The following is a 14234-nucleotide window of genomic DNA, read 5'->3' as shown; positions in this document are numbered from 1 at the left end:
CACTAAGTACTTCTGCTCAAACTTTCCTGTTAAGAGGAAAGCTTTCTGCTAATATGTGCCACCAGTTCGAATACTCTTCACAGTGTCAAAAAATTTTAGTTTGGAAGCATGTCATTTTTTTATGTTTGTTATTTCTTTCAAGCGCTGGAGCACAGTTGCTGTACGTACAGATTCAGCTATAAAACCCATGATCTTGTAGCCCCTGGCTGTAGCAGAGATCCCTGATATTTTCTGTGTGTGATGGTGCTCAGGGGTCCCATCTCAGAGCCAGGGTGTCATAGAATCATGGAATCATAGAATGGCCTGGGTTTGAAAAGGACCATAATGATAATCGAGTTCCAACCCCCCTGCTGTGGGCAGGTTGCCAACCACCAGACCAGGCTGCCCAGAGCCACATCCAGCCTGGCCTAGAATGCTTCCAGGGATGGGGCATCCATAACCTCCTTGGGCAACCTGTTCCAGTGTGTCACCACCCTCTGTGTGAAGAACTTCCTCCTAATATCTCACCTAAACCTCCCCTGTCCCAGTTTAAAACCATTCTCCCTTTTCATATCACTATCCACCCTCATAAACAGCTGTTCCCCCTCCTGTTTATACACTCCTTTCAAGTACTGGAAGGCTGCAATGAGGTCCCCCTGGAGTCTTCTCCAAACTAAACAAGTCCAGTTCCCTCTACCTTTCCTCATAGGAGAGGTACTCCAGCTATAAATATCTCTAAGGCACTATAATACAACTTTGAACGTGAATTGAACATTGCCCAGAGAGTTGATAGGTGCCCCATCCCTGGAGACACTCAACGTCAGGATGGATGGGGCTCTGAGTAACCTGAACTAGCTGTAGTTGTTCCTGTCCATTGCAGAGGAGTTGGACTAGATGACCCTTAAGGGCTGTTAAGAGTTAAGAGCTGCATTCTTCCTATCTTAAAGACTGTCCTGTTGGCCTGAAGCAGCTGAAGCTGAAGCAGCACCAAGCAAAATAAGCCCTTGGCTGGTCTCATATTATCATTCCTTTGTGCTCTCTGCTGGTGGACATCTCCTTTGTTTTCAAACTGGGACAAAGGATATCTATGCTCAGCCTGCTCTGAGATCCTGTTAATTTATTATCTCTGCCTCTACTTGTGTCTGTTATCAGATGCTTGAGAAGTGTGATTCCCTACCACTGCAGAAATTTCTTCCTAACCTTTCTAATTAGCCTTTTACTCCCTAATATGGGGACTAATACCATTAAACTCTCTCTCTCTTTTTTTTTTTTTTTTTTTTTTTTTTTAATAGATCACCTCACTAGAATTTTTAGAGTTCCCATTTTTTTGCACCAGTCATGGTCTTTGAACACTGTTGTCCTTCTGACCTTGGTGACTGGTACACAAGTATTTCACTGTGATCACAGCTACAGCTTATGGCCTCAGAAGCTCTATGCAGCATTTTACAAGAACTTCAGATTTATATCCTTTTCATCCTTTAGTTCAAAGAAATTAAGGGAATCAATCCTCAACTGCTCTTTCTAACCACATACTATTGTAGGCTACTTTAAGCATTGATATCTCTCTTTGAAATCAGCAGTCTCCTCAGCATGCATTTCTGTGATTAGTAACAACAATTAGATTTCAAATTTTTTAAAAAAACAATACTTTAAAATGGATCTCTATTCCATACAAACACATCTATTAACAAATTAGCACATTTGGTGGATTGCAAAGTCTTTCCAAGTCTGGCCTGAGGATAGGGAATATAAGGTTGGTTTACAGCGATTCTCTTTCAACAAATATATTGTAGGTGTTGTGCCCACACAAACCACATAGAGTGCTTGATTTTGCACGTTCTATAGAACAGGAAGATATAATTTCTATTTGTGTAGAGCTGAGGTGAGTAGTAGCCACCAGAAGTAAAACCGAAATCTCAGTTTTCAGCAGAAGAAGAATGTATTAACTTTCACAGCTGTCACAGCATGGAGCCGACAAGTAATACCAACTCTGTCATAAAACCAGGTGAACTAGGAGTAAAACAGCCATACTTAGCCAGGCTGGTTTTGACAGCAGAGTGGTTTCAAGATATTCCTACAGAAATGTTTGTGGAGAGGAGAACACTGCCAAGTGTTGAAGGAGAATGAGGAAAGGACCTCCTGACTCCTCCTGGAACGATGTAATCAGCCCTTCTCCCTACTTCACACTGGAGCAAACAGTAAGAAGGACTATTGGACTTTCCTGGAACTGGACAAATGCAATCCTCAAGAATATGTAAACTATAACATAATATACAGATTAAAGTTAGGCATTTTGAACTTAAATGGGCTACTCCAAGTTTCAACTTGCAAATACCACATGATTAAGTCATTGCTAATATGACCAGATTTTACATCTATTTTTTAAAATAAACATGCAATATTATAAGCTCAGTATGAGTTCAGTTTACCCTGTTTTATCCAAGTGATGCTTCATTTAACTTCATTTCTTGGTGTCTCTAAATCATGACAGGAAAGAGAAGTTTTGAAATAATGAACAGACTGTAGAACTGCAAATTGTTCACTCATGTCTTTGTTCTATGGCTGCTTAGGACATCTGGGGAGGGAGAACTGTGCTGAAGTAGTAGCTGTGGATGACAGAAGCTGGAGGTGGCACAGATCAGCAGCTCCCTGGGTGGTGGCTGTCCTGTGCCGACTGTGCACCTTGGCTCACAGGAGTTATCACTTCTGAGTCACAAGGGGCTGGCGAGCAGCTTGGCTTTGGCATTCACACCAGGTTCACATCACAAGATCAATGGTAAGTCTGGCACAGATGCTGCTGAGGACTGAGGACTCTTGGCAGCAGCAACAGATGATCCCACAAGATCTGCTGAGGCAAACACTGCTGGGTTTCTCTGACTGTGAGCTGTCCTTCAGCCCCCCTGCAGCCTCTGGCAGTGCATGAGGTTTGCTGAACGATACTGTCAGCAATACCAGAAGTATCTCTCCTCCTGTGTATATGGAGGGCAAAATTTGTTGTGGTTCATGGCCATTAAGTCATGTCTGATAGGGCCAAGGAGTCTAGCTTTCTTGACTGAGCTTGGGTACATGTGATTCTTAATCAGTAACATCAGAAGAAGGGGCTAAACTGTGTTTAGGAGCTACCTAAGTATTACAGACAATTAGAAGCAATAATTTTTTTCTAATACCCATTAAAAATTTGTGGTGCTTTAAGCCCTGCTTACTGCAGTACAAGACTAAATGACATCATAGGGCACTATCCACACAAATTGCAAAAGATCTACTACATTATCAAATTCGTTATAAATAAGGTATAGAGATTTTACTTATTTATGTGAGTATAAACAGTATGAGAAACATATAAACATGAAAAGATGAGAAAGGAAATAATGCAAGGTCTTTCTTCAATCCATGTTGAATTCAGGAATTTCACATATACTGGAGAGAGTAGTAGTTACATAAATGATTTTCATAGCTTAGTTTGGGATGATTTCATAAACAGTGAACAAAGAGCCAATTATAATTATATTGACAGACACATGAATGTCTGTTTAAGCACAAAGTTATTGAAGTCTCTTAGGTAATCAGTTAATCCACAATCACTGTGAATGGAACTGTGAATAGAACTTGAAACATGGTTAGACCCTAACAAGGCTATATATTCAGCTCCTTGTCTGGAAGTGATACCAGCCTGTTGCTTTCTCAAAGGCATCTGGTTGAACAAGGCTTCTGGTTTTCTGCCTATGCAAAATGCCAGGCTTCCCCTCAACCTCTTTTGTATGTGTATTTTCCTTTGAATTCCCAAATAAGTTATTCAAAGGATTTCTTCTGTGAATGTTAGATACTTGTTTTTCCAAGGAATTTAAATGATACTTATTAAGAACTTTCCCCATTCATTTTCCATGGCTAAATTAACTTGGACATTAAAAGTATACAGTGTCAAAGAATACAGAGATTTCCAAATCAGGACTAAAGCAGAATTAGATACCTACATACAGCACTGTGTCCTGGAAATCCTTCATTTAATTGCTATCTAAAGTAAAACATTTTAAACTATGTTACCTTAGTTTTAAACTTAACATTCTCCAGATGCTTAGAATTGTAAGTCTGTTCATTTCTAATCCTGCCTTTCCATCCACAGCACTAAGCACATGGAATTTAATCAACATTCACTTAGCTGGCTTCTCAAAGTGAAGCAGTTCTCTTTGAGGCCTTGAATGGGTTTATCTAGGAGGCATGTGGACATCAGCAGAACTGGACAGATGAAAAAAACATCTGAGATTGTTACCTTTATGCCTCACTGTGTTCAAAATTCAGCTCTTCTTCTGTTCTTCACTGAATGCTCTGCTAAAAAAGATAAAAAAATATAGTCTTCCTCTCACATGTAGGCAGACACACATTCCTTCTTACAGTCACCACTTCTATATCACATTTTTTTTTCAGATTTGCACAGCCTCGCCAGCAGGTGTTCTTTACTCACATTCCAGAAAAACTGATAACGTTTGGTTAGGAAATATTCCTAGTCAGTGGAATAAGTAGGATTGGAGAGCCTCAGGCAATGCATGGGAATTTCAGACCTGTATTTGATCTCCTACTAGGATATTCAGTAAAGGAAGCAAGGGAGGACAAACTCTTAACACTCTCTGTGAACCACTGCAGTGCTGCAGTATTACACTGAGGTTAACATGTCAGTGATATTCTGTGTGTGCAGTTTCACTGCTTTTTTTTTTTTTTTTTTTTTTTGAGCATTTTGCCATCTGTGCTGTCAATGTGGCCACACAGGCAAAATACTGACAATTTACTGTATTATGAACAAAAGCATATGTAATAATTTTTCTGAAAGTTTCAGTGGAATATAGCAGCAGAACTCGAATACTGTTTGACTAGTGGAAAAAAGGAAAAAAAAACAAACCTGTTGCTGCCTACAACAAGAGGGCTTCTGAGTTAAGAATATGCATGGATTCGGACACTTTCAAAGAACTCCAATTAGTACCACTCTGAGTACAGCCATTGTCATCATACTCCTGATTAGAGTGGCTGCTGTTTGAGAATAAATTTCAGTATGTTTCTTATTCTGAATGCAAACCTGTACAAGATCTGAGTTGCCCGGAGAACTTCTATTTTAAACTCTTTTTTTTTTTAATTAGATTTTTTATGACACTTGCCCAATTTTGAGGGAGACAAAAGGAAAGATTCTTCTGTCTTACAGTCACAGCATCATAAAATAATTTAGGTTGGAAGGGACCTCTGGAGGCTGTCTGGTGCAACATGCTTTTAAAATCTATCTTCAAAGTCAGATCTGCCCAGGGCTACCTCCTGTAAAGTTCTGCATACCTCTAAGGGTTAAAAGCCCATAGGTTCCCTAGGAAGGGAATATTAACCATGATTTTTTCTCTCCTTATATTTTGTTGGCATTTTCCCAGATGCATGTTATAAGACTTCTGCCTTGTTGCTGTATACTTTTGAGACAAATATGACTTCTCTTTTCTTTAAGAACTTCCTTTTACGTAGCTGAAGGCAGTAATGAGATCCTCCCTTAATCTTCTGTAGAGAAGATTAAAGCAAAACCTAAGCAAACTGATCTCTTTCAGCATCTCCCTAAAAGTGCTCCAGACTCTAATTATCCCAGAAGCCCTTTGCTGAACTTTCCATCATTTGTTCCTATCTGTCAATATCTACCGGAGAAATCAAAGCTGGACAGGGTACACCAGGTGTGCCCTTAACGACATTCCATGAAGAGGAAAAATCATTTCTCTTTATCTGCTGGCTGGATCCCTGATGATAAAGCTCAGTCTGCAGCTGACCTTCATTACTCCAAGTGTAAATTGCTGTCTCATCTTCAACTTGTTGTCTGTCAGGATTCAACTAGATCCTCTTTGGCTAAGCTGCTTTCCAGTCAGATGTCTCCTAGACTGCATTATCACCTGGGGCTGGTCTATCCCTAAGTGTAAGACTTGGAATTCGCTCTTAAATGACATCATGAATTTCTTATTTGCCCATTTCTGTAGCATTTGTGATTGCTCTGAAGGGCAGATCTGTTCTCCTCTGCATTGACCAGGCCATGCACTTTGGTGTCCTCTATATCCTTGATAGGGTGTGTTCTGTCTTGAGGCCCAAGTGCTTCACAGAAATCTTAAATGGTATTGCACTTATTGTAGCTTCTAAGCAACCCACTCAAAAGTGTTGAGTCACCAGTTAAACTTTAAACCATTGAAACTACTTGTTAAATACTTACTGAGTTTCATGGTTCCGTTTTCAGTGTACCCTGTATTCCAATGAGCAAGACCACATCTTTCACATCTGATTACAAGGATATTATTGAAAACCTTCCTAAATGTCTTTTAAAACTTCAGATAACTGACATCCATTTTTCTCTTATCCACAGACTCAAAGATAACTTATGTCTACCAGGTTATTGATGACAGTCAGGTTACTCAGACATGGTTTGTCCTTGGGAAGTCCATGCTGGCTCTTACTAATCACCTTTTTCCTGTTGCTCTCACCTCAAAATGAGAGCAGGCTTTATATTCAAGTCATTAAATATCAAAATTTTAGGATGACACTTGAAAGTTCTTAGTTAAATGTAAATTTGCGATTAACTTATTTCTCTGTCTCAAGATCAGGTAAGTTAACAAATCAGGCCTTTAGTGTGAAAAAACATATATCAGACAGTAGTATAGGCTGCTTTACCAGCAGAAGATAGCAGTTCATTCTTTGGCTAGAGTTTCCCACCATAATCGTTTTAATTTGCTGTGATATAAGCAAGCATATAAAGTAAGGGGTAATTGAAAATCTGATCACTGTGGCCATTCATTATGTGATATAATGCTGGAAAAGAAAAAACGATAGAAGCCCTGGCAAGGTCAGTATAATTACCTATTCACATTCACATTTACACAGATTTGAAAGCTGCAAAACAAAATTGGAAGACCTTTCTGAGGAAAACTCGTGTGAGCAACAGGACCTGAGCAGGCTTGGTGAGTTCATCTTTATTGAGATAATTGATGTACAAAGTACTTTTCCAACACAGGTCAGGCTGTGAAAACATTAAGGATGTCAGTAATGTAAGTTGGCTGCAAGCCAAGTTATTTCATCACTCATTACCTTTGGTAAATCAGTGAGATATGCGCTAAATAAATCTGCTGATAGCAGTAACAGATGTATGGAATAGAGGGAAGAAGGCTAATAGGACTAAATCCCCTTTAATATATCATGGTATAATGGAGGAGAGGTTGTGCAGCTCCCTTTTTAATCAGCACTGAAATCATGCTCAGACCTGTCTGGTACATCTCTTCAGACATCTCATTTGTCTATGGCCATGAAAGAAACAGATTACTTCAGAAGATTTTTATTTTTTCATGTGGACAATTTGTAGTCATTGATCATTTTGCACTCCCCCTCACCAATTAAGCCTTCCATCGAGAACAGTACACTCTCTATATTATATATTTCCATTATCTGTTTCTATTTGAACCTCTCACCTACAATAAGACATATTCTACATAGGAGTTCATTACAAATGCAAATATTACAACATTTATGGAAGTTACTGTCTGAATGAAATAACAAAGACCAAACTGTTGACCTTCTGCAAGTTCATATCCTTTCATCTGTTCTTCAGTTTGCTCAGCTATCTGTAGATGAAAAGAGTCAGAAAAAGGAGGAAATAACCTGTGTTAACATTTTGCTATGCTATTGTTTTGCCCCTTGAAAGGCAGAAGACAGAACATAGGGCTTGCTGAAAAAATGTTCTGCAGTCTGTCACAAGATGAACTGGCAAATATTGTTATTTTACAGCTAAGAAATGTAAGAATACTTTTTTTCTTTTTTTTTATTTTATTAGTAGAGAAGAATTCTATACAATAGGACATGTGACCATGTGGCACTTTCTCTAAATGGGATGTTTTAGCTCAACCTGTTTGTCATTAATTAAAAATTCCATTTGATTATATGATCTAAGAAATTCAGTCTAGGATTGGATTTATTAAAACAATTTATACTGTTTGGAAATATATGTTATCTTTTGATGAACTCAATCCATCACTTACGCATCATTCTATTGCCAGAAGGTCTGTGAATTTAGGACTAGACTCAGTTACGGACTTACAAATCCATGACTTCGGTGCACTTGAATCACTTAATAAGAATACCAAGTCCAAGCTGTCTCCAATCAGAGTATACCCAACAGCAGTGGCACTGAGCTTACCCACCCCCTCCCTGTTCCACTTGGCCCTGCCAGAAGTGCTCCAGTTCCGCTCTGGTGACTGTGCAGAACTTCTCTCTCAGGGCAGGCTGGTGCTTAAACCTAATGGGTATTTAACATGCAGTGTAAGGGTAGTTTCCAAGATTTCCACTAGGGATGTGCCATTGTGCAGAGTGAGAAAGAAAATATAAACCATTGGACTGGTAAATAATGAACAAGTGGTGACTGAATGCAGCAGAGATGGACAGGGAGAGACAGAGGTAGCTGGATGTGAGAGAGATGGGTTTAAATCTTCCCAGACTGAAAGGCAATTGGTTCATTCTTGCCAGTTTCCTCAGGTGATGTCTGGACTTCGCTATCATGGAAAAAAAACGGAGACTATTTCTCAATTGTCTAGAAACAAAATGTGTCTTGTTTTGTCCTTGAATGGAAACCATAATCACTGGCCTTCACAATGAGAATCAGGACTGCCTATGCAAAGTGTCCCAGACTCAGAGCAGGATGGGGCATGGATGTACCCCTCAGCACTCAGTGATTTCTGCTGCCAGCCCTGGTGGAGCTTGGCATAATGTTCAGGACTTTGTGTCACTCTGCCAAGGTTTCCATCTTTCTCTGTGCCGTGCAGCAGATGGGCAACTCACAGAGGTCTTGAATTTAATTTCACAGTCAATGTACTAATAAGCTGCTCTACCTTTTATTGTTTTTTTTTTTTTTTTTTTTTTTTTTTGCTTAACTGTACAGTCTTTATGACCTTTGAGAATCTAAATTGCTCCATCCAGGGAATTACTGTTCACTTGAGAATGTTAATGACTTTTAATTATAAATTGAAATTGCTACAGGTTAAGACAGAGGGATGAGGAAGCTTTGATGATTCTTGTACCTGCTTTCCATAGGGTGATAATCCTGATTCAGTAGACGGTGGTGTCAAAGGCTTGTTTATATGAAATTCAATTTATTAAATGCTATTGTCGTAATTTTTCCAAACATGATCTGAGCAACTCATGAGGTTCGGACAGTTGCTTTCTCTGTATTTTTAAAACTGACTTTGTTCTTTGACCATTAATAAGCATGTCCATTTGTTTTAGGCATGTCCACAGAGAGACACTAAAAGCCTTAATTTAGGTGCTAGTCAGTCAAAACAAGGTAAAAACTTAAGTAAAGACATCCCTTACAGAGGAACAGGTGTTGTAGTCATATTACAGCAGAACCACAGTCAATAGTTTGTTTTGTTTTGTTTTTGTTTTTTAATATTGTGACAGTGGATATAAATGATGAGTAACAATTACTGCGGTTGGTTGGCACACATTGTAGCATGAATTTTAAATCTGAAAATATTAAATACCTTATGCTTCTATTAGCTTTTCCACTGTACTTATTTGGAACACAAAAAGCAGAAGGCTGTTGTCCATATATATGAGGATTGTTCTGAAAGTGAAGCCTCTCATTTAATTATTTTGGCCCACAACGTTAGAGGTGGATGTTGATGGTATGGCAGTAGAGGCTGAACCTTCCTGCCAGTATCCATTTACATTTTGTTGCTGTGTGACAGAATGGTGTCTGATAAATAAGTGTGTATGAAGCAAAGGTGTGTCATTGAACTCCTCCATGCAGAAAAGATGGCACTCGTTGACATTCATCGACACTTACCAAATGTTTATGGAGACCAAACAGTGGATGTCAGCACAGTGAGATGGTGAGTGGTGCATTTCAGCAGTGGTGACAGCAACAGTAGGTCACCTCTTCAGGTGCAGGTTTTTATGAGCATGCAGTCTCTTTTTCATCTCTGGTGAAAATGCAGTGCTAACGGTGGTGACTACATTGAGAAATAGTGTTTTGTAGCTGAGAATCTGCTCTGCCAAATAGTGGTACTGCAATCTTTGTGTCTGTTGCATTTTCCATGGAAATAAATAAGAGACATTACATTCTCAGTGACATATACACATATTAAATTTTTCCAAGCAGACAGTTCTACTGTGTTATAAAAAATGAGTTAGGCATTTCAGCTTTTAGACTGATGCTAGCAAAACACTGTGGCACTCACAAACCCCTCAAAGAATATAAAAAAAGAGAAAGAACATCATCACGTTCACAAAAATCTCTTGGCAATACAATAAACTTTCTTCCTTTATTCAGTGGTAAAATACAGTGGACTATAGATAGACCATTGAATATGCTCCCATTCCCAATTAACGGAACTGTAGTAGGCATTGTGCAGCTTGTCTTCCAAGTCATAAGCTTACCTACAGATCACAGCATCACCTTTTCTCCCATTATTCTTGTTTCTGACCAATGGTGTCACAATATTGGCTCTAACTACAGATAGACATTGTGCTGTTTTTGGGTAAAAGCTGTGAAAGTTAACAGTAGTAGAGTTCTCTATAGAACCAGGGGTCAGGTTAAAGAAAAATTACACTAATTTATTTAAGAAAAGTCCAAACTCAGTGAATCATTTCCCTGACAACACAAAGCAATGTTTCTCATGATGAGAAGTTGGGAAAAATTATGTTTGATTTGAAAAGTGGAAAGCATGGTAGTCATTATCTGTAGACAGAGGTCAGAAGTGGTCCTGCTGTCCTTGATCTCCAAAGCATGGTATGTGAAGGAATAGATATGCTCCAAGCTCACATTCCTTACAGAACCTGGAAGCCATTGACACACATCCTGGATGGGACAGAATGATGAGAAAGAACAAAAAAATAAGACTACAAATTTGATGGAGAGATACACATACATGAAACTGAACACAAGATAAATGCTAGGATTGCTCAGTTCAAATTAGGAGCAAATCAAGAGTTAGTGAAAGGAAGAAGGCATGATGCACTATGTATGAAGCCATGTACTGACAGAGTTGTAGATGACTCAGCTAAGTACATCATGACTCAGGTGCTGGGAACTCTGACACTGTCTCTTCACCATGATCCTGGACAAGTCCCAGCTTTTCTTTGGGTCATGTAACCTCTGAGTAAGCAGGCTGAACTCCCACTGCAGTCAGTGCAGTTGTATTTACATATGTTGGCTTCATTCTTCATGGAATTCTTCATTTTATACATCTGTTTTTTTTTTTTTTTTAAGAGGTGCCAGAAGACCAACTTTGAAAAGAATTTCAAGCTGGAAATGCCGTCTAGAAGGAACTGGGAGACTCACTCAAATAAATGACACTATCAGAAGTAATGACAAGACTTTTAGTTCTGGTTAAAAATGGTAATCCAGTTTTCAAATATACTGAGTATCAATTCTCTCCTCTGAACTGAGTAGGTGCTTCAGACAGTTGACGCTGGAAGGGCACAGAACACACGTTCTCTTCCCGTATGTTAACAGATCATCAAACCATTCTGTGTAGTCTCAGAGCAACCAGCTGTTCTGCTTTAGCTAGTTCCCTTGAACACTTAGGATGATTTGTTTTTGTTTTCCTTCTTTTCTTCTTCTTTTCTTCTTTTCTTCTTTTCTTCTTTTCTTCTTTTCTTCTTTTCTTCCTTCCTTCCTTCCTTCCTTCCTTCCTTTCCTTTCTTTCTTTCCTTTCTTTTTTCCCCCTTTGGCTGATTTTTCTGTCTCGTGATCACAAACCATGAATTCATGAATGCCATTCAGTTTTTTGGTTTGTTTATTTTTCCTTCTTCTACCCTAAATACAACTTCCTTTTATGAGGATTATTTCTCAAACACATTGCTATTGAGACTGAATCTCTCTGACAGCAGTGATCACAGCAGAAACCTACATGTATGCATGACAAAGCTCGCCAGTAGTACTATACAGTGACATGCTTGGAAGTGATAGCACCACTGCCATTTCTCTGTATCCCCCATACCAACATTTATTTGTGCCTTTCAGGGCATTTTCATGTAATGTATTCCCTTCTTTTTTTTCATGTTTTTGTTTATGTCTGGAATTTCAGAGAATTAATCTAGACAACCCAGGCTGCCTATTCAAACCTTGATTCTAAAACCTGTGATTAGCTCTAGATTTAGATTAAATAAAGCACACAATGCATCCTAAATAGTACAAATAAGTCAATTCCTAGGTTTCCAGACATAACTGAACTAGATGCAGACACATCCCAAATCCAGGGCAAGATTCCATTGGTATCAGAGCTCATCTGTTTTGCACAAATAGGAACAGATACGTCATACAGAGGAAAGAGAAGGTAAATCCAAGGAACTTGGGAAAAAAAAAATCACACTGTAACAAATTAGTATATTTTTTCAGTCATCTGAACAGCAGAGCAAAATGACTGTATTCCAGAAACTAAGTTCACATGGTTTGAAACAAGCCATCTCAGAAATGACTAAGCACTTTCTCAGTGTGTGAACACTACACGACAGTGATTCTCAAACTGACTATCAGGAAAAACGGATATCAGAAAGGAGTTAACTTGAAGAAACTGGAAAGCGTATATTGAAATGAACTGATATTCTTGAGGCAATGAAACACTAAACACAGCTGACTACCGTGCCCAAGGGACAGCAGGAGTCTGGTCTGTTCTGATGAGTCATTCACTGTGTGTAAAGGGTCTACTTAGGTGGTGATTCAAGAATGTGAACATTTCTCCATCTTTTGGTAATTTTAGCATTTGCTATTTTTCACTGTCTGCTCTTCCTTTTGCACTACAAAAACGATTCCAAATTCTAAACACAATACTAATCTGGCTTTTGTCTCTTTAATATTTTGCCTATTCAGTAACCTTTCTAGTTTACATGAACGCTACTATATGCAGTGTTATGATGCAGTAAACTGCTGGACTTTCAAATAATTTGAGATGCCAAAAGTATAAGATCTATTAAAATTTTCAGAATGCTAACTTCAGAAAGAAATGAGGTCCATCTTTATTTTTGATAGAAACCTCATTTTCAGTCCAGATGATTTCAAGTTTGCAGTTCTTATTCTTTACAGTGAATATACACTAATACTTGGCAAGCTTCATATAGGATTGTGCTTCCAGGATTAATAAACTATTTTTTTATTATTATTATTATTTTGGTAATCAGCACATTAAACAATGATTTTGCACATGCTAATCTGAAATCAATGACGATCTGAAATGTTTTTGCTGAGTTTTAAACTGAAAATCAGACTTATCCAAACAGATACACATTCCTTGATCAATCTGAAAAGCAATTACAATATTATGGAAAAGAGCAGTATCCATACTTGAGAGTTATTTGTGATGGATAATGCAATGTTGCATGAAACTGAGGGATGTAAGGATGGAGTACAGCACTGCTGAAAAAAGCAGCTGAAGAAGACAGCTGTATCCCGTGCTTCATCAAAAGCAGCATGGCCATCAGGTCGTCTACTCTGCACTGCTGAGGCCTCATCTGGATTACCACATCCAGATGTGGAGTCCTCAGTTTAGGAGAGACATGGGTCTGTTGAAGTGTGTCCAGAGATGAGCCACAAAAATGATCCAAGGGATGGAACACCTCCCTTATGAGGACAGGCTGAGAGAGCTGGGGCTGTTCAGCCTGGAGAAGAGAAGGCTGCGAGGTGACCTGATAGCAGCCTGTTTGTATCTAAAGGGGGGCTGTAAGAAAGAATGGGACAGATTCTCTAGCAGGATCTGTTGTGACTGGACAAGGGGAAATGATTTCAAACTAAAAGAGGGGAGATTTAGATTGGGTATAAGGAAGAAGTTTTTTACTGTAAGGGTGGTGAGGTGCTGGAACAGGTTGCCCGGAGAGGTGGTGGGTGTTCTTCGTGTATTAATAGCAGCCTTTATTACAGACTGATGAAAGGGGTGAAGAGGTTGAGGTTACCACTGTGTTAGAAGTTTATTTGCGCAGATGTTTGTTTTAAGAGGGTAAGAAATCCTGCTGGCACACTAAGAAATTACTTGTTACATTTCACCTCATAACATTATTCCCTAAAAGTAAACTGAAAGCTGTTTTTCTTCTGGAAGGAAACATGTAAGACTTGTTTCTCTTTATATATATGCACACACACACACACACACACACACACACATATTCTATTATTATTTCTTATTATTATACTTTACATCTCCAGCTGCTCTGGGAGCAGTGACTTTTCTGAGACTTTCTGCTCTTCTGGTAATTTATGAAGTGGCTCTAATGCCATC

General features: G+C 38.8%; 1 long non-coding RNA gene across 1 annotated transcript; it reads left to right on the top strand.

The window, feature by feature from the left end:
• Positions 1-2036: 2036 nt before the first annotated feature.
• Positions 2037-13617, top strand: LOC121108615. The gene is made up of 4 exons (XR_005843263.2): positions 2037-2177; positions 2550-2755; positions 6859-6935; positions 11234-13617. It is a non-coding gene; the product is annotated as an uncharacterized LOC121108615 (long non-coding RNA).
• Positions 13618-14234: the final 617 nt, after the last annotated feature.

Source organism: Gallus gallus, chromosome Z, assembly GCF_016699485.2.
Source record: "Gallus gallus isolate bGalGal1 chromosome Z, bGalGal1.mat.broiler.GRCg7b, whole genome shotgun sequence".
Classification (NCBI taxonomy): Eukaryota; Metazoa; Chordata; class Aves; order Galliformes; family Phasianidae; genus Gallus; species Gallus gallus.
This window is presented reverse-complemented; position numbering and strand designations above follow the sequence as displayed.